The 25,897-nt window shown below is 41.4% G+C and overlaps 1 protein-coding gene across 1 annotated transcript in view; it reads right to left on the bottom strand.

Annotated features, from left to right (window-relative positions):
* Positions 1-25,897, bottom strand: part of EGFLAM (EGF like, fibronectin type III and laminin G domains) — a 541,883-nt gene that overhangs the window by 461,012 nt on the left and 54,974 nt on the right. Inside the window, exon 2 of the mRNA XM_060295410.1 lies at positions 18,615-18,819. The gene's annotated coding sequence lies outside the window, so the exon portion shown is untranslated. The remainder of the gene's footprint in view (positions 1-18,614; positions 18,820-25,897) is intronic.

The raw sequence follows: 25,897 nt of genomic DNA, 5'->3' as shown, positions 1-25,897 counted from the left end.
ACAGGCAGCGAGTAATTTTGGAAGCATATCTTTCAGTCTCAACTGGACCAACCTAGCTGGTGCTATGTGGAGCAGAGACAAGCTGTCCTCACCAAACACAGCCTAAATGATAGATTTATGAGCAAAAATAAATGATTGTTCTTTTAAGCCATTAAATCTTGGGGGTAGTCTGCTATATAGCAATACATAACCATAACATATGTGTAGAAATCAACCCTGTCTCGCCTCACACAATTCACACACACACACACACACACACACACACACATACCACTAATGCTACACAGGAATTTCTGCTAATGTAATTAATCTGCATTGTGTATGTGTGTGTGTGTGTGTGTCTGTGTGTGTCTGTGTGTGTGTGTGTGTGTGTGTGTGTGTGTGTGTGTGTGCGCCTTGTGCCATGGGTTCCCACTACATATCAGGTAAGGTAGGCAAGCTCTCTACAGACTTCCCTAAGGAACCCATATGGTCCCAAGGTCCTCAGATTCTAATACAGTAATCAGATAACGTAATCAAGGCCTCAGTGTGGCACCCAAATGTCTTATTCCTGCTAAAAGGCTGTGTTTCTTGAGAAGTCAAGCTAATGAGCACTCCAGGCACCACGGCAAATTTAGATAAGATATATTTAGTTAGGGTATCTCAAATTTCAGGGCATGAACAGCTTTCTTTTGGATCCATACTTAAACCTGACTCTAGACCCTGGAGTACAGGCCAAATAACCTTCTACTAGTCAGCTAAACATTGATCTCCCTTATCTTATATGCAGCTAAAGGCTGAGATTCCCTCAGGGGGAGGAGGCAGGGCAGGAACACGAGGCCACAAGAGTAAAGGGTATTTGTAGCTATTTCTCCTTTAGACCAGTGCTTCTGGAACTTTAATGTACATATAAATCACCTGGGAGTACTGCTAAAATGCAGATTCTGATTCAGTTGGTCTGAGATGGAACCTAAGCTTTTACATTTCTAACAAAGAGCTGGCTGGTGGTCACTGCCACAAGTCTATGGACCACACCTTAAACAGTAACGGTTTGACTACCATAATTAATAGTAAGCCTTCAGTGCCTCCTATATATAACTCCCTCCAAAGACTGAGCCTGGCAAAATAGTCTCGCCATCCCATCACCACTTTCTCCATCACCTCCACCACCACTTCACTAGCTCCACCATCTCCATCACCACCACCATCACCTCTACTATTATCTCCGCCACCACCACCTCCAATATTATCTCTGCCACCACCACCTCCAGTAACACCACCATCTCCATCACCAATTATCACTAACACCACTACCATCTCTACCACCATAATATTGCCCATTATAAACCATCAGAATTACTTAAATGACAGATCATTTATCTATCCAAGTAGACTCTTCCTGGGCATCCAAGAGATGATTTAGCCAATAGATACAAGCACTGAAATCAAAGACTGTGATCACTAACCAAACAATAATGATGATAAGAACTGAAGACTGGTAGTTCATCAAGCACAGTCATGACAGCAGGGAATACCAGCTTCTTCTGAAATATGGAGTTCAACTGATTAAAACAGCTAAAGCACAGAAGGAGATCCAAGAGCAAGGCAAATCCTAATGACAATAACATGGTTGTCATGAGACTTCTGCTAAAATTGTATCGGCACATTTTGGACTTGTAGAAGAGTTCCTACATTTGGAAGGTTAAAAATGTTAAGTAGGTGGGCTTAGATTACAGCTGAGACAGGTAACTCCTCTGCTACATAAAATTAAAAAGAGAAAACTGGGGTTTCTTTCCTAATCATTCATTCTTCCCTAAGATGAACTGCCAAGTGTGCTTAACTTCTGTGTCCACCAAACTCCAATCCCTGGCGAACATAATTTTCATTCTGGAAATGAGAAATCTGCCCAAGCAGTAGCAGCACGAAGTTCAAAACCATCTGTACTGCTAGGTAAAGATGATCTGTATACATGATGTGGGCAGTGGTAATTTCCTCTACTCAGCTTCCGAAATGAGAAAGCCTAGGAAGGAAGCAACTCAGCCCAGCCGATGTAAACTTTCTGGGGTTTCAGAAGTGATTACAACCAAGTTCTCTAATTGCTTGTGTGTCTTATTAAGTAGATCCCATTTGAGTCTAAAATCACACGCAATGTTTAAATGCTATTTCTGTAAACTATACAAAACTATAATCTTCCAGTAAAGAAAAAAAAAAAAGATGCTGTCAAGTAAGAGATATGAAATGAGATCGTTCCCCTTATTTTCAAGACAGATGTTATTTTTGGCTCTTCTGTATAATACATTCCATATTATAGTCTCTTTCTAACCAAACACTAGGAATAGCACACGCTTGCACAAAGTGCACCAAAACCATTATCAGGAAAACTTCTTTTTATTAACACTGACAACTCTTCAGGTCCCTGGTGCAGAAACCTCACGGTGTCAGCTGCAAACAGGGCCCATTATGCCAAGGCTGGATTTTTTTCATCTATCTCACATATTCCTGCAATAGAAATAAAGCTGTACATTTCCTTCAGAACCTGCCCTGGGGGTTGACAAATGATTTTTTTCCCTCTTTCCTGTGAAGCTCTTGTCCTCTTACACTGACAGATTTCATAAGACTTAAGGTTTTTTTTCTCATCTTTAAAGAAATGTAGAAAAAGAAAACAGTAAGGACGGCATAAACTTACACAGAAAAAAAAAAGGATTCCATCACACCAACTGGCTACTCTACTTGTATTTATCTCCAAAAAGTGTGATGCTGAGTAAGTATCAGCTGAAACTAATTAGCTCCAGGACAAAAATTTCCATATTGAACTGGGATGACAAGAATGCAACCAGAAATGAGTAAAATGTACTGGCTGGAAGCAGAAGGCAGTTTTACCAACTAGTGTGTACTGTGGGAGAAACAAATGCTTATTATTAGGCTGATTTAATTTTCATTTGGAGGTTCTTCTTCATGATGGAGAAGCTGATGTTCATTTAAATAACCTGACCTCAGGCAACTGTTAATGCCTTCTGGGTTTGCTGAGGTCCTGCTTTATTCTGCAGAGTTTTTAAAGATAGCACCTTGCCCTTCAACAGCCTGGGGGCACTGCCAGCTAAGATACAGAACAAACAATTATTCCTTGAAGAGACAAGAGCCTGGATACGTGAAATACAGAGCTGCTCCTTGTAAAGTCTGACGTTCTTTCCTGCTGCTGATGTGGTGTAAGGGGTTACAGTGGCAATGCTTGGGATTTAGAGGAGACATGTCTTCCCTGTTTCAAAGAAGAATGTGTGAGAGTTTGGGGAGATTTCTGGGAACACAGTTGGGTCCCTCTTTCCCATGGAGTGAAAGTGGGTAGTGGTGAGGACCCAATAGGCAGACATTCTCCCAAATCACTAGTCAATATTCCAGGGGACTAGTCAATGGTTAAGACTATTTCCCTTCAGTTCCCCCGCACCCTGGGCTGCAGCTCCCACCCCCACTCCAGTATAAGACCAGTCACCGGAGAACAGGGTAGAGTAGGGGAGCTGACCTCCTGTTCATTCCCTCCCATACAGCCCTGGCAGGAGTGGAGTCCTTGTGCTCTACCAGGACGTTGGGGAGGCTCTTCTGCTGGGGGCTGGCCAGTCTGCCCTGCTGTAGGCCCAGCCCCGGCCATATTCCCTGAGCTTACTTGGAAGGCATCTGTGGCTCCAGCAGACGGTTCTCAAACATGCCGAAGCCTTCCTCCTTCAAGGACCTGCATCTCTCTCTACCTATGGTTTTTCTCTAGACTCAGGAGCATGCCTGGCCTTTGCAACCAGTGAGGTATTCATTCACCAACTCATGCATGAATACCTCAGCTTTCATGTCCTTTGGTGAGACAATTCTTAGGTGTGTCCTACCCAGCCCCTCAGAAGGTCTGCAAAAGGATTAGCCATCCCCAGAGGTAATGTACCCATTAACATCCCTTTGACTTGCTTTTTCAGAGTTTTGTAGTACATAGTTTTGAGTCAAGTTTATCACAAGAGGGGCAGCACCTGAAGCTGAAGGATTTCAGAGACCGGTCCTCTTAACGTCTAGGTTAATGAGAATAGCTGAAGAGCTGCCATATCTGGGTTAAAAATCTTTGTAAGTGGCCAGTTGTTTGAAACCTGGACAGGCAAATGTATGATGAACACATCTCTTCCCAACTCCTTGTTTAATGGCTTCATGTTGGTAGTTGGACCATGGTAGGAGTATTCACACCACAATAATCAGCAAACACTATACATTTCCCCAAAGAGCCTGTTGTTAAACATTTACCAGCACACCAACAAAACCATCCCTGAGACCATAGTAATTTCTCATAGCCTTTTTATACAAGAGAGGGAAACACATCAAAAAATACTTAGGCCACCCACTTCTCTTGAATACCACTATCGTTACTAACATAATAATCATTATGCGAATTAGTAATGCTTCTAATAGGAGATGGCTTATTGAAGGGACCTTTGAAGTGTGGCTTCTCTGATTAAATACAAGCTGACTACCCCAGAGTATATATTCCTGATTAGAGCAACTGATCATCTCTAGACTGTAGCTTAAACCAACACTCAGAAAATACCGTTATATCAATGCTGAAATAGTTGAAAGTAAGTTGCAGACATCACACCAGGAGGCTTACCAGGTACCAGGCACTAGGCAAGACACATCTCTACAAGCCCCCAGATCTCACTTCTAGAAGTTTTCTGAGGAGCCATTCACCAAGCAAATATTTTTTTGAGGAATTACTGCATGTGAGTACCTGTGCAAAGTGCTGTGAGAAATCCAAAGATAAGAAAAATGAGGGGCCTTGTCCTGGCAATGCTCAATTCCCATGAGGGACTTGTGAGTCCCACAAGAATAACGACCCTCCAAAACTCCTCTAATTCCCCTGCTGGAGGCTGAGGTATAAGAACAGAGAGTGTAGTGGGAACTGAGCTCCAAAGGCAGCCCTGCCCCATGGAGCTCAAGTGCCAAGCAGATCTTGGTGAGCAGTGGGAAGGAAATGGTAGATGGACAGGAGAGAGTGAGGTAGGTAAGGAGGACCCGTCACTAGGTTAATGCAGATTATGAAGAGGCTTAAAAATTATACGATTTGGGGGAAGGGGGCTAAATTAGGAGCTTGGGATTAACAAATATACACTCCTACATATAAAATAGATGAACAACAAGGACCTACCGTATAGCACAGGGAACTATATTCATTATCTTATACTAAACCTATAATGGAAAAAAATCTTTAAAAGAATATATATATATAATATTTATATAACTGAATCACTTTGCTGTACACCAGCAACTTAACAACATTGTAAACCAAATATACTTCAATAAAAAAAATTTTATGATTTGAAGACTTAACCCTCAGGTCAAACACAAACCCAACACCACCTTCCCCAAGTTCTTGAAATTGCTACTTTCAAGTCAAGAAAAGCATCAGATCAGATGAGTAGGGTCAGGTGAGGGTGGGGACGCTTTAACAGGGTTGAAGTGGGCAGGCATGTTGGCCTGTGGTCCCAAGGAAGGGGAATGGCATCTGCAAAATACAGAAGCATGTGCCAGCATGTCCATTTGGGGGGATTTTGAGAACGTCAAGTAAGAAGTCTTGGGTCCTGAGTTCTAATCTAACCTTTGTTACTGAATAGCTTCATGACCTTGGACAAGTCACTGAAATTGTATGGATCTCAGTTTCTTCATCTATGAAATGGGGGGACTGGACTATGCTGATTCCGATGCAGATACCTATTCTTCCCATCTTCCATACTAGCAGAGCTCCTATTTATCAGGGAAGCCATGTACCCAGGTGAGGAACTTGACTCTGGTGACCTCCCTGAGCAGCAGCCCCAGCCTGACTCTCTGCCTCTGGACTTCTTATTACTTGGGAATTCAGCAGACCCTTATTGGGTTAGGCCATTGTATTTATGCTTCTGTTACATACAGCCAAATGCAAACCCAAATTGTGCACTATGTATCCGTGATTCTCCCTAGTAGACTACATCTCCATAGGAGAAGCACATCAGAATGGGGGTAGGGGCATGTCAACGTTCTCATTGTTTTGATCACAAATACTACACAGTTAAAGGTAAACAAAAACCACTTGGCTGGTAGGGATATTCAAAAGATGAAAGTCAGAAAGCTCTCTGAGGGGAGCACGGATTTAAAGTGTTGAGGACAGTGAATGTGATGATTTCTCAGACTGCTTTTAGATCCCAGAATTCTAAATTCGAATCATTTATCTAATTAGTTATGTGCTTTTTGCATATAGTAGAGATATAAGGTCATGCATGAGACATGGGACTAATAAGTTGGATGGAGGAAGAAGTGGCTAGAATTTAGGGTCCCATTCTAGCTCAGTGGGATCCAAAGTGGAATGCACTAGGTACTTCATGGTTCTGAAAAGGGTTAGGAATGTGACAACATATGCAAAAACTGACCTTTGCAAATTTTCCCAGGGCCACCCGTTTTGTAGAACATGAAGTGGAGGTGAGAAGCCAAGTACACGAATCAAAAGAAAAGCAGGAGTGCCCACCTCACCTAAACCCTTACGGCCCCATGGGCAAGGCTTCATAGATTCTGAAGTAAATCCACATTCCTCTCCTCTGCAGGGCTCACTCACAAAAGAAGGATTTCATCCCTAAGAAAGAAACCTATGAGTTTATAAGTACCAGATTTTTGACAGTACATTCAAGAGTATTGGGGTTTGCACACCCTTCCAAGTGTACAATTCTACAGGCTGTATTCCAATTTTCTAACGTATCATCGGTAGACTTCAATAGAACAAACAGATAAATGCCACCTGCCACAGCAAAGTAGTACTTTATATTCAATATTCAGGGCCTCTGAGTAGTGATGTAGTAGGATGCCCATTGGGTTTGATGGAGGTGGAAGGAGGAAGAATGGGATGAGGATATGAGACCAGAATGCACAGGCCTTTGCAAAGAATCAGCTTTTGTTTTCTACAGGGCAACTCTACTAACTTCTTATTTGTTAATTTCTGTGTAAATAATTTCTACCTTAATCTTTACCAATTCCTTCACTTCACATTCTTTGAGTTTATTTTTCTCCTATGTATCCAGCTTCTTGATTTCAAAGATTAGTTCATTCATTTTTTGGTCTTCCTTGTTTTTCCCAATAAGTACAATTATAACAAATGTTAATCCAAGTGCTGTCTTGGCCATATCAATGGTTTTAACACATTGTATTTTGTTATATTGCATTTCTAAATAGTTTTTATTTCCTCTTTTTTTTTTTTTTTGCGGTACGCAGGCCTCTCCCGTTGCGGAGCACAGGCTCCGGACACGCAGGCTCAGCGGCCATGGTTCACGGGCCCAGCCGCTCCGCGGCATGTGGGATCTTCCCGGACCGGGGCACGAACCCGCGTCCCCTGCATTGGCAGGCAGACTCTCAACCACTGTGCCACCGGGGAAGCCCCTATTTCCTCTTTAACTCAGATGTTACAAAGACATAGTACAGTTTTATATTTAAGAAACATAGTTTGGCTTTTGGTTTGGGGGGGTTGTTTTTTTCCTTCTCAATTTCTAATTTTAATGCATCATGATCAATGAATGTGGCCTATGTGATTTCTATTTTTTAATTTGTTAACATTTTCTAATCCATGTCACTTTTTTCTGAAAGTTTAATGTTCTTGTGAATAAAGGGAATGCTGTTCATTGGAGATATATACGTAAAATGTATTCACTGTGTTATTCAAATCTTTTATATCCTCACTTATTTTTAGTGTATTTGATTTCTGAATTTCTAAAAAATATATGTTAAAGTCTATTGGGATTGTGGATCTGTTTATTTATCCTGTCATTTCTATTTGCTTTTGTTTTATATATTTAGAAGCAATGTTGTCAGGGTTATAAAGGTTTGTTTGATAACTTTTTTAACTTTTATTATTCTGAAATAGTCCTCTTTGGCTATTTTAATAACATCTACCTTGAATCTCCTTTTGTCTGATTTAGTATTGCCAAATTTGCTCTATTCTGGTTAGCGTTTTCCCTTTATATATTTTTTCCATTCTTTTCATTTCAGCCTTTGTGTGTCTTTAGCCTGCTTGGGGGAGAGAGCCGGACATGCCATTCTGTGCAGCATGACCTCTAGCCTGTCTCCTGTGACCTGGATGAGGAACAGTATGTGCTGTCCCTCAGGACAGATGTTCAGCTATGGGCCATGGCTCACGGGCCCAGCCACTCTGCGGCATGTGGGATCCTCCCGGACCAGGGCACAAACCCGTGTCCCCTGCATCGGCAGGAAGACTCTCAACCACTGCGCCACCAGGGAAGCCCCGGATTAATTATTTTTAATGATTCCATTTTATCTTCTGTATTGGTCTTTCAGCTATAATTCTTTGTTTTGTTATTTTAGTGGTTGCTTTAGGATATTGTGTATATCTTTAACTTATCACAGTCTACCTTCATGTTATACTATACCTCATTATGTATAGTATAAGAACCTTGACAATGGCATGCTTCTACTTCTTCTCCCTTCCTGGTCTTTGTGGTATTGTCATCATACATTTTACTTTTACATACTTTAAAAGCTAATAACTACACAGCTATTATTTTTGACAGTCAATTACATTTTTAAAAGATTACTAATAAGGAGCAAAATCTTACTATTTACCCATGGAGTTACCATTTCTGCCGTTCTTTAGTGTAGATCCAGATTTCCATCTGGGATCTTTCTCTTTCTGCTTGAAGGACTTTAAACATTTCTTGTAGTTATGGTCTGCTGGTGATGAATGCTTTTAGCTTTTGTAGGTCTGAAAATGCTATTTGCCTTCATTTTCAAAGGATATTTTTGCTGGGTATAGTCAAGACAGATTTTATCTTTCAGTACTTTAAAGATGTTGTTCCACTGTCTTCTCACTTATGTTGTTTCTGATTAGAAATCTGCTTTTTTATCTTTGTTCCTCTGTATTTAAGGTGTCTTTTTTCCTCTGGTTGCTTTTAGGATTTCTCTCTTTATCAGTGATTTTTGACAACGTAATCCTGATATGCCTTGGTGTAAATCTCTTCGTGTTTCTTGGGCTTGGGGTCTCCTGAGCTTCTTGGATGGTTGGTAGAATGATAGCCCCCCAAGAATATCCACATTCTAATCCTTGAAACCTATTGTATTAGTTTGTTAGGGCTGCCACAGACTAGGTGGCTCAAACAACAGAAATTTATTCTTTCATAGTTCTGGAGGTTAGAAGCCCCAAATCAAGATGCTGGCAGGGCCATGCTCCCTCCAAAACCTATGGGAGGACACTCCCTTGCCTTTTCTAGCTTCTGGTAGCCCCAGGTGTTCTTTGGCTTGTGGCAGTTTGACTCCGGTCTCTACCTGTCTTCACATGGTCATCTGTCCTCTGTGTCTGTGTTTTAACATTGTGTCCCCCTTTCTTTAACATCTGTCTTCTCTCTTACCTACAAGTCATATTGGATTAAGAGCCCACCCTATTCCAGTATGACCTCATTTTAATTTGTATCTTATCTACATCCTCAAAGACCCTATTTCCAAATAAGGTCACATTCAGAGTTACCATAGGTTAGGACTTCAACATACCTTGTGCAGGGACACAATCCACACCATAATACCTGTGATTATGTAATTGTAAACTGCAAAATGGATGTGCATAGGTAATTAAATTAAGGATTTTATATGGGAATATTGTCCTGAATGATACAAGTGGACGTGATATAATCACAAGGGCCCTTATAAGAGGAATACAGGAGAGCCAGAGTCAGAGAAGATGTGACAGTGGAAGAAGCTGCAGTGATGCAAACACAAGCCAAGGACTGCAAACCCTCTAGAAGCTGGAATAAACAAGGAACAGGTTTTCCTCTAGAGCCTCCAGAAGGAATGTAGCTCTGCTGATACCTTTATTTTAGTCCCTAAGATCCATTTCAGACTTCTGACCTCTAGAACTATAGGCATACCTCATTTTACTGTGCTTCATAGATACTGCATTTTTTACAAATTGAAGATTTGTGATGGAGCAAGTCTATCAGCACCATTTGTCTAACAGCATTATTTTTAAATTAAGGTGTATACATTGTTTTTTTAGACAGTATAATATAAATATACACACTGAGAAATTGAAAAATTTGTGTGACTTACTTTATTGTGATATTTGTTTTATTGCAGTGGTCTGGAACTGAACCTGTAATATCTCTAAGGTGCCTGTATAAGATAATTTATGTCATTTTTAAGCCACTAAGTTTGTGGTAATTAGTTATTACAAGAGAAAAGTAATATATTAGGGTTTATAGTTTCATCAAATTGTTTCTTCAAATATTTTTTGTCCTTCCCCTTCCTCTCCTTCAGAGACTCCAAATATACTTACACACACACACACACACACACATCGTCTTGAAGTTGCCCCACAGCTCACTGATGCTCTTTATTTTTTTAATTCTTTTTTCTCTGTGTGTTTCTGTTTCATTTTTGATCGTTTCTATTGTTATGTCTTCAAATTCACCAGTCTTTTCTTCTGCAATGTCTAGCCTGCTATTAATTCCATCCAATGTATTTTTCACCTCAGACACTATAGCTTTCATATCTAGAAGTTTGATTTGGGCTTTTAAAAAATATCTTCTATGTCTCTAGTTTACTTTCTGAACATGTGGTATGTAGTTATAATAATTGTTTTAATGTCCTTGTCTGCTAGTTCTGACATTTGTGCCAATTCTAGGTCAGTTTTATTTTTCTCCTCATTATGGGTTGTATTTTCCTGGTTTTTTGCATGCTTGGTGATTTTTTATTGGATTCCAATCATTGTGAATTTTACTTTGCTGTTAGATATTTTGTATTCCTATAAATATTTTTGCGCTTACTCAGAGATACAATTAAATTACAAGGAAACAATTTGGCCTTTTATTCTTGCTTTTCAAGACTTGTTAGACAGCACCAGAGCAGTGCTTACTCTAGGGCCAGTTACTTCCCACTACTGAGACAAGACTTCTCTGAGTACTTTACCCAATGCTCCATGAATTGTAAGGCTCTCCAATCTGGTTGGTGGGGACAGGCATTATTTCTGATCCTGTGTCAGCTTATTCCTCCTAATCCTTTAGGATGGTTCTTTCTCTGGATTCGGGTAATTTCCACACATGCATGGGCTGAAGTCCACTGTCTTGAAAACTATTGTTTCATATGTTATACCTTTGTTTCAGGTGGAATGACAAATTCAATCTCTTTTAATCCATTTTGACAGAGTAAAACTAAACTTTTTTGTGTGAGAAGTCTTTTTTCAAATAATGCCCTATTTAACACAGATTAAAAGCAAAGCTCCTATGATTGAAAATGAGGTAAAGGATTGATGGCCTGAGGCAATCTGCTGATGTAGCTTCTTCTTTGATGCTCTCAGAAGCTCCTAAGGAGTCTCCCCTGATGCTTAGAGACTCACAGGATCCAGTTAAAAACCACTAGATCTAGTCAAACTGCTCCTTTTTATATTTAATGGAACTTAGACCCAGAATGATTATGTCACTTGCCCAAGGTCACACAGCTAAAACCTAGGTCATAGGTTAAAAGGGAATAATGACTGCACATAAGTAAAGGCCTTGAGAATGGTAGCAATTATTACTAGGTCTGTTTTTGTATTTTAAAAATTCCAAAAGCCTGTAATAGTGGCTAGAGAGGAGGGGAAAACTATGAGCTTACAGAAAGGATCCAGTGCTAAAGGGCCCAGTTATGCCTTTCCTTACAAATCAAGTTCATTTCCTGAATCCCCATCTCCTGGGGAAGGTTCTCATGGCTCCAGATCAACTCACAGATCTCTCTTGAAACTAGAACCCAGATCCCTGAATCACAGGTAAGTGTTCTTCTGTCCATTCTACCCCATCACCTCCCTTCCATTGGTAAAATTCTAGAATCCAGTGAATCCTTATTCTTGCTATCCACCAAATATTTAAAAAGAGACTGACCCAGAACAATGTGTTTGTGATTGTTCGCAAAATTCCCTGTGAGCACAAAATAGTCTCAATCCCTCACTAAAGAGCACAGATTCCATTTTTGCCTTGAACCTCATGCAATAGAGTGTGACCTGACAGTGTTTAGGAAGCCAGCGAGAAGGAAGAAAGTTGATCAAATAAAAATGAAGGCTCTAGGTCCCCACTGAAAACAACAAAAGAGGAAGGACATGGGTGCCAAGAGGGTCTAACTCAGACACTGACATCCTGGGTGAGTCTGGATTTGCCACTCAGTGAATCTCAAATTCCTTGTCTTTAAACAGTGTTCATAGAACCTGTCCCTGCTTGCTTCCCAGAGAATCTGGGAGCTACAAGTGGATTTAAAAATAATTTGTAAATCACTTAGCACTCCTTGGAGATAGGATGATACATAAATATGTGGTATTACTATTCTGTTAACCATACTTAAATATTTATAATATTACCATTGAGAGGGATTATCTACAAAATCAGTAGTGTCTTTTCCAATTAATTTTCCAAATGATAGAGAAGTTAATTACGCTGGATGCTTGCTATATTATAATCTACTGAGGTACATTTAGAACCCTTTCTGTATCAGTGAGAACTGAAAGAATTTCAATATAACATAGCATTCCCATGCCACAGCATCACAGTATGCCCTAGGAGACCACAGCAATAAGAAGAGTTAAGCATCTTTCCTGACGATTCAGTCTTGTCATTTTACCCCACACTAGAGGTAAAAATGACCAATTTGTTTGATTCATCTTTGTGATCTTATTGTTATTTTTCATATATATTTGTTTGCAAATTCAGCACTCAGAAGATGGTTTGTTTCACCTAAAGCTTTAGGATGCCTTCAGTTTAGGATGGCAAGATGTCATTAGGTGGGTAGTGACTTGATCTGAACTGCTAGATTGCTCCTTATAGCTGACCAGGTATAAATAAGCCCTTGAGAACTATGCTGTGTACAACTTTCTCCATCACACATGGTTTCCTTTATTCTACTTTAGTATTAGAGGAAAACAGTGAGTCAAGGAAGAGAATATGGGAAGTGAGGAAATAAGGAATATGAGGAAGCCAGGCAACAGAATTCCTCCAAAAAATATGCATACACAGATAATAGAGCTGTTATATATTCTACCTTCACCAGAATATATTACATTTACCTGCATAAACACAATATATTACACTTACCCATAAAAATATTTAGCACATATATATTATATGTAAAAATTGATTGAGCCCCTGTACTAGACCTATAATAGGTACTCCTTAAATATTTCAACTAGATTAATGAAAATATACTTACCGTCACAGCTGTACACTGTGGCTATGAAACTAAGATGAACTGCTAATTTTCATCAGGACAAAGACAAACGGTTGGTAATTTTCATCCAGTTAGAAATGGCCCACCAGGTTCAGAAGACTCCGGAGGAACCTATAACCTAGAGTCACAAGTATAACCAAGTGTGACCTAATCGGCACAAATTAACTGATTTTTCTGTAACATGTGCCAGAATCCGTTTAATTCTAAAAATCCTGTTCCTGGGCCTTAGCGCCATCTTCTGAGAAACCTCTGTGCCATGCAAGCGAAGTGGAGGAAGAAGTGAGTGTGCAGCGTGAAGCACAAAAGAAGAAACGTGAGACAAAGGTCCAAGTAAACTTGTACACCCATGGAAGCCACAGGAGCAGAAACAAGGGAAGCCAGAGGCCAAGGATGCTGGTAAAAGTTGCTGGACTGCATGCTCACTGTCTAGAACTTGTCTCAATGGATCTAGAACATCAATGGCCATTTGGATCACCTTGACCACCTTGCTCGTATCAAAACAGTCCCTTTTGGTCCTCTGCCCTGGACCTGTGACTTTCTGGACTAGTTCTGTTCTCAGTTGTGGTTGAATGTAACACGTATACAATACATCATCTCTTCTGCTGTCTTAGCTGAAGGAAAAAAGAATACTGCTCCTGCCACTCAAGCAGACACTGTTGCTTTGTCCTCATTGTCATAGGTAAACTCCACTCTCTAAGAAGGGCAGTCATCATGGAATAGAGGAACAAGTATTTGCCTCGAATCAGAAGTCAGGGCTCTGTAACTCACAAGCTGAGGCTACCTGTTCCAGTCCCTTCTGTCCAGATCTTTACTGCTTAGTCTGTAAACTGCATAGTTGGATTTAACAATCCATAAGGTCCCTTCAAGTTATGCGTAATTTCATTTAGTTTTTGCATTTACTTACACCCTGCCAAATCAACAAGGTTAATAAAATAGAAAAGTAGGACTAAAGGGCAAAAGGAAAATGAAAATACGCTAACAATCAGCCTAACACAATGGGCAATTAAATTTCTATTGGCTCTGAGCAATCAGGGCAAAATTATAAACGTAAGTTTCACAACTTTCATTTTTAGAAAGGGAGAAACTTTCCTTTTTCTTAAGGTATAATCTTCTATGGTTATAATTCTTGCCCTAGTTGAGAAGATAAACTGTGACCCTAGATTCACAGAATCCTCCCCCAGCAAGAAACACTTCTATATATTCTTCTAGGTAAAGCCTAAACATTCGAATGACACCATTTTTCACAGGCAATGAAATGTCACGGAGAGGTCACTCGGTGCCACACAACTGGGGAAATCAGAACCCAGAGAAATTAAATAATATTTCAGAGGCCACCCAGCTAGGCATGAACAGCAGAGAGATTAAACACCCAAGAGCTCCTGACCTCAGGTCAGCGCCTGGTTTTAGGTAACACACCCCTGGCAGTGGAGGGGCAGCCCAGGTACACGTGCACAGAGCTGAGGGTCCAAGGAATCTGACACGAGCTGCAGAAAGCACAAGAGATGTGAAAGGCAGAGAGCACTGGGGTCTTCTGGGGGCACGTGCGGGTCCCTTTCACTCCATCCCATTGCTTTCGCCACAGCGCAGTTTTAACCTGAATTAAGTGTGAAGTTTACTTCTTCTGTGCAAGACTCTTCCAGGTGGGGCACCCATGGGGGCTGAAGCATCAGTACATCTGCAAGACGGCACTGGGTGTTGTCCGAGACTCTTATTGGACATCACCATGGGTTAAAGGCTGGGAAACATCTGACTCCAGTGGACACAGCGACGGCCCCCTACCAACCTCAGACACAACCCAGGCCTGTCAACTCCCCGCTTAAGGCATCCTTTTGCCCCAAGGAGGTGACCCCAGGGATTGAGGTCACCAAAACAATGATTACAAGGAACACCTATTAAGAATAAATTTTGACAGCAATTGGAAGGAACATTTCCCTCCTTTCCTGGTCTCAGGGAAGAGTCCTGAGGCTCCTCAGTGAATTAATATTCGCTGGCCCTTCTTCTGATCTCAGTAGCGGTAAAGTCTGAGAAAGAGCGCTGGAATACAGCTTCCAGAGAAAACCTACTATTCAGGCGACCACCCTGAAGAGCGATTTTTTCCAAAATAACTTGCCTACCAGTGCTTCCATCCCTCACTCAAGTCTTTTCCCCATTAGCCAGCAGGGGCGACACTTCCAATAAGCATCCCAAAAATCGTCATTTTATACTTCTACCGTATCTGTACAGGGTCTTAGAAATGAAAGGAACCTTAAGAAACACGTGTGGCCACTAGAATAGCAAAACAGCTATGCCACAGCTTGTTAGTGGAAACTGGTAATAGGCCTTGGCTATCCCAGTTTAACTGGGGCTTTCTCCTTTCATTCATCTTTTCTCAACAAACATTTATTGCGTGCCTACAAAGGCAAAAGGTAACACAGGCAACGATGCTGTGACTCTGAAAACTCCTGTCTCAGAAGTGGCACACACCCTTTCTGCTCACACTTCATGTGACAAAGCAAGTCACTGGCCAATTGCAACAGTCAGGGATAGATTAACCTCCCCTGGAAAAGGCATCAAGTTTGTTCACAATAAGATAGTCCTCCACAAGATCCTGAGATCCAGGACAAGGCTTGATTTCACGCAGACTAGTTAAGGAGCTAGGACCCCAGGAGACGAATCATCCACTAAAATGGGGGCAATGACAACTCTTCCTTCCTCAACCCAAACTAGAGACATTCTGAAGGCATGGACACCAGTCAGGAGCACGGGGAGGGAAGAGTTCTCTGGAAGCTCTTTGGGGAGAAGAACGCTTTTTCCATTCTGGGAATTTAAGGACATACATACATGAGCCCCTGACACATGACCTGAAATTTTCCATGTATACACAACTGTTCAACCAGATGGGTACAAAGTTGTGAGGATGAAACATACCACCATGATGGCGTCCAGTCTTGTCCCTCTCCAATATTCTAGACCCTGGAGCCAGAATGATCTTTTTAAAATAGAAACCTGGATGCAGACATAGAGGATGGACTTGAGGACACGGGGAGTGGGATGGGTAAGCTGGGATGAAGTGAGAGAGTGGCCTGGACATATATACACTACCAAATGTAAAATAGATACCTAGTGGGAAGCAGCCTCATAGCACAGGGAGATCAGCTCGGTGCTTTGTGACCACCTAGAGGGGTGGGATAGGGAGGATGGGAGGGAGGGAGATGCAAGAGGGAAGAGATATGGGAACATATGTCTATGGATAGTTGATTCACTTTGTTATAAAGCAGAAACTAACACACCATTGTAAGGCAGTTATACTCCAATAAAGATGTTAAAAAAAAAAAAAGAAATCTGGTTGTATTTTCCCACCCCGTCATCCACCTTCCCATGCCCAACTTTCCATTGATCGACACACGTCCATAGCTTCTTCATATTTTTACTCTAAAGATTAAAATCTTAACTAATGGTTTCCTGCTCTCTCTGCCCCAGGCACACTGGCCTTCCTTTAGTTCCTCAAGATGATCATGCTTCTTCCATCCGCAGAGCCATTCCACATACCACTTCCACTTTCTGGAATGCTCTTCCCTACCCTCTTCATCCAGATAATTCCTACCTTTTTTAGATCTTGGCTTATTGCTGTTCTCTTCTGAAAGTTTTCCTTGGTCTCCCCAACCAAGTCAATATCTCTAGATTACTCATACAACAAATCTTTTTTAACACCTACTAAGTGCCAGGCATTATCCTACTTGCTGGGATCATAAAGGAAACACAACAGTCAGTATGGCAGCAGGGACAACAAACAATAAATATAAATCTTCTATGGGTATGATAAGTGCAAGGACCACAAATAAATAGGGTAAAAGGCAAAAGAACAGGAGCACTATCTTAGATAAAGTGGTCAGGGAATTCTCTTCTAAGGAGGAGACAACTAACAAAGCTCCAAATGTAGTGAAGGACCATGCAATGCTTTCTGGAAGGAAAAGTTCCAGGGAGAGGGAACGATGAGTGACAAGTTCCTAAAGGTAGAGTGTCAGAGGAACAGCCACAGGTTATGATTTATCTCCATGCTGTGTATCTTGTCTTAGCACTTATCACAGTTGTTATTAAAAACATTTGTATTATCTGATTAATGCTCATTGCTCTTCTAGACTGTTACTTCTAATGACATAGGACAGGAACTGTGTCCATTTTTTTGCTCACCATTGAACACTGGATCTCCTGTGTCTTGCCTGCTGCCCAGAATATAATAGATCTTTGATAAACATTTGTAGAATGAATGAAGAAATGATGACAAAATGAATGAATGATGAAGCAGATCCCTAGATGGCCACAAAAAGTAGGTGTTGCCTGTGGTCCACCCATATACCCTCAGAACTTACTATAAATGCCAAGAGCTATTTATTTGGCAAATCTCTGCCCGTGGACTTTTATTCTGACCAAGATAGCATGTTTGGCCAATGAGTTTCAGAGAGATAATGTCCCCAGAAACAACCCTCTACCAAAGCTGGATGGAATAACTCTTAGGCAATGGTTCTCAGCCCTGGGCAATTTTGCCCCCTAGAGGACAATTGGCAACGTCTGGAGACCTTTTGGGTTGTCACAACCCTGGAGGGGGGTGGGGGTAGTGGGAACAGGAAGATGCTACTGGCATTCAGTGGGTAGAGGCCAGGGATGCTGCTTAAACATCTGACAACACGCCCCCTACAACAATAAATGATGCAGCCCAAAGTGTCAACAGTGCTGAGGGTGAGAAAGCCTACTCTAAGGAAATATATTCTACACAGTCTCCCAAAGAGCCGAGCTCCAGTTGCCCACAGTGGTAGCTGGTGTGATCACACACTACTTACCGGCTTTCTTCCCTTCCCTGTCTCACTTCCCGCTCCCCTAGTGGTGTTTTCCAGATCACCTCCCAAACCAACTATTTGCCTGCAAATCACTGTTTCGGGTTTAGCTTCTGCCAAACCCAAACCATAAAATATTCCTCAAACCTTGTATTTCTCAGCAACCAGTCTCTCCTACTCTTTGGCTACGTAATAAGCCATGGGGCTGGCCTAGGAAACCCCAAGGAATAAGCAAGTGATATTGGCTTCTGAAAATGGCAACAGATGGGCTGCAGCTCTTAAGGAAAGGCTGTGCCACTTGATAAAGTGTCTGGTTTGGGAAAAGACACTCTTTTCCCACAGGTATCCCTGGAGAGTCACTCCGTTTAGATAGTTACCTGGCATAAGACTGTGAAAGGAGAAAGAATGCTGGAGCAGGAGATCAAAGACCTGGTTTAAATCCCGCCTCTGCTGCTAATTAGATCCCTCTCCTGGCCAGATGGCTAACTTGTCTTATATTCAGTTTGCCCATCTTAAAATGAGTTTGCTGGGTGTGATGACCACTGAGGATTCTTTGAGCCCTAGCATTCTACAATTGCAAAGAAAATCACTCACCTTCCATGCCCCCTCCACCATGGCGCGAGCACTGTCTGCTCTGCCCAGATGCCTCTTCCCTTCTCGACCAACCATGCTTTCCCAGGGCAGCACTCCAGATGCCAGGCCTCTCTTCCCCTCTCCTCTTCTGTTAACACTGATTGCACCCACAAGCTTGCAGTTCAGTTCAGCTCTTAAAAATCGGCACGTCTCTGGGCTTCATTTCCTAGAGGCAAACCAAGGCACAAAGACATTTGCTCACTTTCTCAAGGTCGCAAAATTACAAAACTCATTCCAAGTCCATGATCCCACCTCCACCCCACCCTCACTTGAACAACTGGACAAATACACCTGAGCATGTGCTTGTTATATATTGGGTGTGGGGGTTCAAGGGCAAAGGGAAAAATAATTTAAACCCTTTCTCCTATTTAATGGAAATAGTTAGGGGATAGAGTATTCTGACTGAGAATTACCAAGCATGTGCTGTATAGATGATCAATTTTTGAAGAATTAGAAAACAAAAGCCCACCTACTTTGAAACCCACACTACAGATAAGTATATATTTTCTTAACGGTTCCAAAGGTGTTTCAAGATGACAAAAATATTAAGAATGCCTACCATTGGTTTGGCTCCATGTCATTTATAGTCTCAGTTTTCAAAAGGTTTATATCACAGCCACTATGGAGAACAGTACGGAGGTTCCCTAAAAAACTAAAAATAGGACTACCATACAACCCAGCAATCCCACTACTGGGCATATACACTGAGAAAACCATAATTCAAAAAGAGTCATGTACCACAATGTTCATTGCAGCTCTATTTACAATAGCCAGGACATGGAAGCAACCTAAGTGTCCATCCACAGATGAATGGATAAAGAAGAGGTGGCACATATATATACAATGGAATATTACTCAGCCATAAAAAGAAACGAAATTGAGTTATTTGTAGTGAGGTGGATGGACCTAGAGTCTGTCATACAGAGTTAAGTAAGTTAGAAAGAGAAAAACAAATAATGTATGCTAATACATATATATGGAATCTAAAAAAAAAAAAAAAAAAGGACATGAAGAACCTAGGGGCAAGACAGGAATAAAGATGCAGACCTACTAGAGAATGGACTTGAGGACATGGGGAGGGGGAAGGGTAAGCTGGGACAGAGTGAGAGAGTGGTAGTGTATATATGGACATATATATACTACCAAATGTAAAATAGATAGCTAGTGGGAAGCAGTCGCATAGCACAGGGAGATCAGCTCAGTGCTTTGTGACCAGCTAGAAGGGTGGGATAGGGAGGGTGGGTGGGAGGGAGGGAGATGCATGAGGGAAGAGATATGGGAACATATGTATATGTATAACTGATTCATTTTGTTATAAAGCAGAAACTAACACACCATTGCAAAGCAATTATACTCCAATGAAATTGTTAAAAAAATAAATAAATAAAATTAAAAAATTTTTTTAAATGGTAAATGGTTTTATAAAAAAGTTCTAAATACTTTATTACTAAAGTAATATACTCACTTAGAAATATTTAATTTATAAAAAAGTACATAAAATACATGAAAATAAAATTGCCTACAATTTCACACCTAGAGACCACCATTGTTTATGTTTTCATGTAATTTTCTTCCAACTGTTCAGACATTTTTAATGAAAATTGAGATAATTATTGTCTAATATACATACATTTCCTGTATCTTGCACTTTTCACTTCTCGCTGTATCATGAGCATTTAAGCAAAGATTCCTATTTGTTTAATCGTTGCATAATATTCCATTTACCAGTCAATGACCAATTGATTTAACTCAGCCCTTATTACTAATGCTTAGGTTGAATCCTATTTCTCAACTTGTATAGAACTCTCTCTGAGTCTCTGATAGATTCCAAGAAACAAAATCATTGGGTCAAAGGAAATAAACATTTTTAAGGTTTAGAGAAGGTTTAAAAGCAATTAAAGCCAGGAATTATTTAGTACTTGTCTCATTCATCCTTAACTTGCTGAGCACAAATTAACCTAATCCTGGGGTGAGGCACAGATTTGACTGAATTCTTCTTCTTCACCTTGAGACCTATACTAGGGTTATGGTCTCTTTGAACTGGGTCTTTAGGAAGAGTTTAGCAATGACATTTTTAGAGAAAGGGGATTCCTGGGGTACTGCTGATATTCTCTTTCTTCATCTGATGGGGTTACATAGTTGTATTCAGTTTATAAAAATTCACTGAGGGGCTTCCCTGGTGGCGCAGTGGTTGAGAGTCTGCCTGCCGATGCAGAGGACACGGGTTCGTGCCCCGGTCCGGGAGGATCCCACATGCCGTGAAGCGGCTGGGCCCGTGAGCCATGGCCGCTGGGCCTGTGTGTCTGGAGCCTGTGCTCCGCAACGGGAGAGGCCACAGCAGTGAGAGGCCCGCGTACCACAAAAAAAAAAAAAAAAAAAAAAAATTCATTGAGCTCTACACCTACAATTTGTATACTTTTATGGATATATGTTATACTTCAATAGAAAGTATGCTTAGAAAAAAAGTTAATGCTTCTTGGAGTCATTAACTATGAATTTCCTCAAGAAAGTCCTCAGCAGCCAAGAAACCCTTGCAATCTTGGGAATAAAATACTGTGTGTATTTGAAAACCATTAGGTATTTTTTAGATGTAAAGAATTACGACTATCATTGCCCGAGTGAAGTCATTCAATGCTAATACATGAATAAGGCAATACTCTCAGAGGGCATTTTTATTTTGTAGTCAACTTAAGTGATTCTGAAATCGGTGAGTTGATAGGTAGGGTGACAGAACTTTTGAAGAGGGTTCTTTCCTGTCCAGACCTCCTCTGGCTCCCTCTCCCAAAGAATAAGTACATGTCATCAGTCCACTCAGAGTCTAGTTTTAGAATCTAGAATTCCAAATCCAGAATTCTACATTCAGAAAGGGCACACCCTTTGGCAAGATCATCAATAACCGGAGTCAGTTTCTCACCTATAAAACAGTGAACAAAGCCAATACCTAATGTTGGGAAGGGTGCTTACAACAAGAGGACACCTGGCTAAGGTGTCTGGTGAGGGGTGACTTCCAGTACTCACCATGCATCCTGGCTAGAGGTTACACCCACTTAGAGGAAGGGGGACCTTTTTCTAACCTAGACAAAGATGCCAAATGTGCTACCAGAGGTTCTGCCTCGGAGTACCCTCACCTTAACGTTCTGTGATTTAGGTACATGAATCTATGCTGCCACCTGGCATCCTCCATCTCCCTCACTTTCAGGCCAGGCCCTGTAGATAGACGAGATTGATCCGCCATGACATACAGTGTGTATTAGTTAGGTAAGAGGTCACAACCATACAACATGGGTTTGACCTTAGTTCTAAGACAAGCCCTGTCATCCTTCTGCTCTGAACATGATCCCCAGAGACCCTGGGCTCTGCCTGGACATCTGTGATGGCTGATCTTATGTGTCAACTTAAATAAACTATGGTGCCCAACTGTTTGGTCAAACACTAATCTAGGTATTGCTATGGAGGTATTTTTAGAATGTGATTAACATTTATGATCAGTAGACTTTAAGTAAAGCAGATTGCCCTCTATAATGTGGGTGGGCCTCATCCAATCAGTTGAAGGGCTCAAGAGAAAAGACTGAGGTTTCCTGAAGAAGAAATTCTGCCTCCAGACTGCAATATAGAAATTCTGCATGAGTTTCTAGCCTGGTGGCCTCCCTACAGATTTCAGACTTGCTAGCCACTGCAACCTCATGATTAATAAATCATTAAAACAATAAATTAATAAATTCCTCTCTCTCTCACACATACGCACACACAGAGGTATATATCAACAGGATACACATGTATCCTATTAATTCTGTTCTCTGGAGAACACTGACTAATATAGCATCTGCGAACTGCAGCCTCTCCAGTGGAGCAAGGCCCACTGAGAAACCTCCACATTCTCAGGAGACCTCTCATTGGAAGAAATGGCCAGGAGCACAGTGATTCATCGCAATCCAAAAAAGCAGAAACCTACAAATGCAGGAACCCCATTTTAACAGTCATTTTAGAGGCCTTTGCAAAGCTTCTAATAACAAACACAATCTCAGGATAGATCATTTAAACAAAATATCCAAGCAGGAAGGGTAAGGCTTTGGGGGTCAGTGTCATAACGTGATTTCATGACCATTTTTAATCCTTTAGGAAGTGATTTTACATGCGTGCTTTCAGTTGATCTGGCAGTACATCTTGGGAATAAAGTCATGAACTCAAATCTCATTAAATTCTGGTCATTTGAGACAAATGGAATAAAATATTTGGAGAAAAAGATAGTGTTCTGCCACTGGAGCCCATATGATTTCATAAGGCTTTCTCTAGATCCCTGGGAAGTCTGCATTTTAAAAGCAAAGGGAACATCCAAAAATAGTTCAAATAAGAACACCTTCCCTTGATTTTTATGAGCAGGCCCAGAGTATGAAATGGCATGTAAGGTCTACTAAAAAAAAAAAAAAGATATATTTAGGAATTACAATCAATCATTTCCCTTCCTCCCCTCCCTGCCCTCCTTAATCTTTCTGGCAGATTAATCTGAAGAACTCTGCCCAACCATCTCATTTCCTGTGTGCACACACCCTGTAGACACATATAAGCAGATCACTATCACTCTGGGAGTGATCATGGACCAAATGTTATTTTCACCTTCTCCAGCTTCACACTGTCTCATTCTGAAGACTCTGGCTATCAGTCTGTCCTTCACATCTTGGTGGTATTTTTAGCACCATTTCCCTTCAGATCTGCCTTTCTCCTGTCAGAATACCCTGGCAAAGGGATAGATGCCTTCTAGCTTTTTCTACCTGCAGCAGTTAATGTTCATTCAGAGGAAAAATTATTGAGTCTTGGTAGAGTAGCCCCAGTCATCTGTTATGTCTGCCACTGAAGATGAAGGGGAGGAGGAGGAGAAAGTGGCAGTAAAGAAGCCAAGATACAGGCTTCCCTGGTGGCGCCGTGGTTAGGGGTCCGCCTGCTGATGCAGGGGACACGGGTTCGTGCCCCGGTCCGGGAAGATCCCACATGCCGCGGAGCGGCTGGGCCCGTGAGCCATGGCCGCTGAGCCTGCGCGTCCGGAGCCTGTGCTCCGCAACGGGAGAGGCCACAACAGTGAGAGGCCCGCGTACCGCAAAAAAAAAAACAAAAAAAAAGACTGGTGCTGAATCACCGTCTACTCATACAAATGTTTTACAAAATTACTACCGTGGGGTTATTTTTTATAGGTCTTTGGCCCTCATCTTCCCTCTCCTATCCCATGGAGCTAATCTTATAACCTTTCACCCAGATCAGAATCATGTGCCTGATGAACAAGGTATTTTTTAAGTGAAAGAAAAAAATAATGACCACCTATGTCGTGGTACACAAGGTTTACAGATTGTAGAAAACACATTACTGTTAGTGTTTGATTGTAATAAACCTTTCTCCAAATCAGTGATACTCATCATTACAACAGTCTTTCTTTCAAACTCCAGGAATGAAGCTCTGAACCAGAGCAGCTCATCTCAACTACACATAATAATTATAATGACAGGGCTTCTATTTGACAAGTTAAATTCACAAGCAAGGAACTCTACATCCATTTAAAAGAGTGAAAAAAAAACAAAAAAAACCCTGCTACCTAATAAAGAGCAGTTTAACAAGCAACAGTTTTCCTTTGACATAGACTGATAGGGAAGGAGCTTAAAGAGGAAGTCACAGCCTCCAGAGGATATCCTGCTCACCTGAGGCTGAGATGTGGTCAGTCAACCTAGAATTCACTAGCTAGGAATTCCTCAAAAAAATGCCCATCCTTCACAGTGCTGGATAAGCTCAGATCCTGAGTCACAGCTTGAGGGACTGTCTTAGTCTGTTCGGGCTGTTGTAACACAAATATGATAAACTGGGCAGCCCAAACGACAGACAGTTATTTCTCACAGTTCTGGAGGCTGGGAAGTCCAATATCACAGCATCTGCAGATTTGATGTTTGGTGAGAACCTGCTTCCTGGTTCACAGACCTCCATTGTCTCACTGTGTCCTCACATGGCAGAATGGCCAAAGAGCTCTCTAGGGACTCTTCTAAAGGGCACTAATCCCATTCATGAGGACTCCACCCTCATGACCTAATCACCTCCCAAAGGCCCCACCTCCAAATACCATCACATTGGGGGTTAGGCTTTAACATATGAATTTGAGGGACACAAACATTTAGTCCATGGCAGAAACTGAGTCCCCAGACTTGCCAGTGCTGAGTGAACTTGAGCAGCTTACTAAAACTTGCTGCTGCCTTGTCCTCTCCATCTGCAAAATGGAGAAACTACCCACATTACGGCACTGTTATGGGAACAAATGATTTCATGTGTGAGGACATCTAGTAAACTAGCAAGATAACATTCAGCAATTAGGGAAGGCATCATGGCAGAGGGATTCTCCAGAGTTTTAAAAAGGAACAGGGTCTTAACAGGTAAAAAGAAGGGGAACCATGTGACAGGTAATGATCATGAGAGTAGCAAAGACAATATAAGCACCATGGGCGAATTAGATTCATGGGGGCAGGGCAGAGTACTGGAGTCATGGGAAATAGGCTTCCTATTTGGATGTCCAAGGAATCTTGGGATTAATATTTTACAAAGTATTATTTTGCATAAAAGTTTCAGAAAATCTTAAACCACACAAAATGCTAATTTTCCATAAGACATGCATGTTCCTACACAATTTTATCGACAAGCAATCTTCCCCTTCACTCTGCAGCCTTTGATTAGTCCCTTGAGTCACTAAACCAGAGGTTCTCAAAACATGGACCTCAGACCAGTAGCACCAACATCACCTGTTACAGTGTAGGCAGAATAATGTTCCTCAAAGATGTCCATGTCCTAACCCCTGGGACCTGTGAATACATCATGTTTCACAGCAAGGAGGAATTAAGTTTGGAGATGAAATTAAGGCTGTGAATCAGCTTGCTTTAAAATAAGGAGATTACCCAGGTGAGTCCAATGTCATCACAAGGATCCTTATACAAGGGAAGAGGAGAGCAGAAGAGTTAAGAACCAGAGAGATGATGTCCTGAGAAAGACTCAACTCAACTGCTGGCTTTGAAGATGGAAGGGAGCCATGGGAAGGCAGGCAGCCTCTAGAAGCTGGAAAGTGCAAGGAAATGGATTCTCCCCCAGAGCCTCCACACAACCCTACCGACACCTTGATTTTAGCCCAGTGAGACCCATTTTGGACTTCTGTCACTTCAGAACTCTAAGATAATAAATTTGTGTTGTTTTAAGCCACTGAGTTTGTGATAATTTGTTACAGC

The sequence above is a fragment of the Globicephala melas genome, chromosome 3 (genome assembly GCF_963455315.2).
Source record: "Globicephala melas chromosome 3, mGloMel1.2, whole genome shotgun sequence".
NCBI classification, from domain to species: Eukaryota; Metazoa; Chordata; class Mammalia; order Artiodactyla; family Delphinidae; genus Globicephala; species Globicephala melas.
This window is presented reverse-complemented; position numbering and strand designations above follow the sequence as displayed.